We start from the raw sequence: 2,324 nt of genomic DNA, 5'->3' as shown, positions 1-2,324 counted from the left end.
TTTCACTTCCGTTCTCAGACTGTTTTACCAGTCAGGAAATGTATGTCTTCATTCCCAGAACCAATGAGAAACCAAAAATGTACGTTCCCACAACTTCCAAGGAACCAAATGTGCTAGCTGGGCAGCTTATAACATCAACAATTGCTTTCATTTGAGTAATGTGCCATTTTGTAATTGTAACTATTTCTTAATTAAATAGCATTTATGCTCTAAATGTGAAAGGCATAACATATAGGACATGCTATTAAAGTAATTAGTACACACTTTACAAGCTTTTTTTAATCTCTATTAAAACCCACATTCGATTCAGTTATCCTTATGATAAGTAATTGTTAATCAGTAACACTGGCATCAAAAAGCTACTGCAGCAGCAGAAGGCATCATCTCCGAATGAAATCAGTGCCAATTATTTAGTGCCAGAGAAATAAGTGCTATTTATGCTTATAATTACACAAATTCAAATGATGTGCATCTCATAGTGTGATCTTTAAGATGATTACCTAACATACTTGAGTTTGGATGAACCTAATGTCAATAAGTACTGTGTGAGAACCTCCCCCTCCCCTTCCGCTCTCCAACTCCCCCATCCTCTCTGCTCCAGTTTCCTGGTGGAAGATAAATGTATTGAGGAAGGAGGGTGATGCCTGCCTATGTGCGGTAGCCACATTCCCCTCACAACAAAAGCCAGTGAGGAGGCTGTCTGCTGTGGACAGAGAGACTGATTGGCCCAGGTCTGAGCCTCCTCCTCGTCCTTCTTCTGCCAGCCACGGTCATTAACTGGGACTGATATAGGCCTAGCTAGCCAGCTCGGATCTCCTAAATAGAGGCATTTTTCTTGTCCCTGAAAATGTTGCCCTGTTTCCCGAGGCAGGCCCAATCAGTCTGCCTCTACCAAATACCCCCCCCGTCCCCCGTCCCCCCTGTCCCCCCACCCCAAAGACAAACAGCCACCGCCACCTAAAACATCCCCCCAATGATTTTGGGCAATTGAAAACACATTAGGCCTAGGGGGAACTGGGTGCACTCCTCTGGTGGGGGTGAAGATAGCCCTCTCTGTCTAATGTACAGTGGAGCTGGTTACTAGTAATGTGGCCTACAGGAAGCCCTCTGCGCTGCTGATAAGGAGGAGACAGGTTTCTGGGGAGCCGAGCTCAGCAGCTGTTTTCCCAGCTACATGAGTGAACGCATTAGAAAAACAAGCATCCAGACTATATGGACCCATAGGCTTATAGCCATTTCAAAAACCCTCTCAGCACGGGAGGGATGCATGCATTTTGAGGAGAGATCAGAACGATTAGTATTATGACTGTATTTGGTTGCCTGCCATGTACAGTAGTTATTCACCTTAGCCAAATACATTGAAACTCAGTTTTTCACAATTCCTGACATTTAATCCTAGTAAAAATTCCCTGTTTTATGTCAGTTAGAATCACCACTTTCTTTTAAGAATGTGAAATGTCAGAATAATAGTAAAGAGAATTATTTAGTTCAGCTTTTATTTCTTTCATCACATTCCCAGTGGGTCAGAAGTTTACATACACTCAATTAGTATTGGGTAGCATTGCCTTTAAATTGTTTAACTTGGGTCAAATGTTTCGGGTAGCCTTCCACAAGCTTCCCACAATAAGTTGGGTGAATTTTGGCCCATTCCTCCTGACAGAGCTGATGCAACTGAGTCAGGTTTGTAGGCCTCCTTGCTCGCACACGCTTTTTCAGTTCTGCCCACAAATATTCTATAGGATTGAGGTCAGGGCTTTCTGATGGCCACTCCAATACCTTGACTTTGTTGTCCTTAAGCCATTTTGCCACAAATTTGGAAGTATGCTTGGGGTCATTGTCCATTTGGAAGACCCATTTGCGACCAAGCTTTAACTTCCTGACTGATGAGATGTTGCTTCAATATATCCACATAATTTTCCTCTCTCATGATGCCATCTATTTTGTGAAGTGCACCAGTCCCTCCTGCAGCAAAGCACCCCCACAGCATGATGCTGCCACCCCCGTGCTTCATGGTTGGGATGGTGTTCTTTGGCTTGCAAGCCTTCCCCTTTTTCCTCCAAACATAACAATGGTCATTACGGCCATACAGTTCTATTTTTGTTTCATCAGACCAGAGGACATTTCTCCAAAAAGTACAATCTTTGTCCCCATGTGCAGTTGCAAACCGTAGTTTTGGAGCAGTGGCTTCTTTCTTGCTGAGCGGCCTTTCAGGTTATGTCGACATAGGACTGTGGATATAGATACTTTTGTAGATACTTTTGTACCTGTTTCCTCCAAAGTACGTTCATCTCAAGGAGACAGAACGCGTCTCCTTCCTGAGCGGT

The sequence above is a fragment of the Coregonus clupeaformis genome, chromosome 5 (assembly GCF_020615455.1).
Source record: "Coregonus clupeaformis isolate EN_2021a chromosome 5, ASM2061545v1, whole genome shotgun sequence".
NCBI classification, from domain to species: Eukaryota; Metazoa; Chordata; class Actinopteri; order Salmoniformes; family Salmonidae; genus Coregonus; species Coregonus clupeaformis.
Note: the sequence above shows the minus strand (reverse complement) of the source record.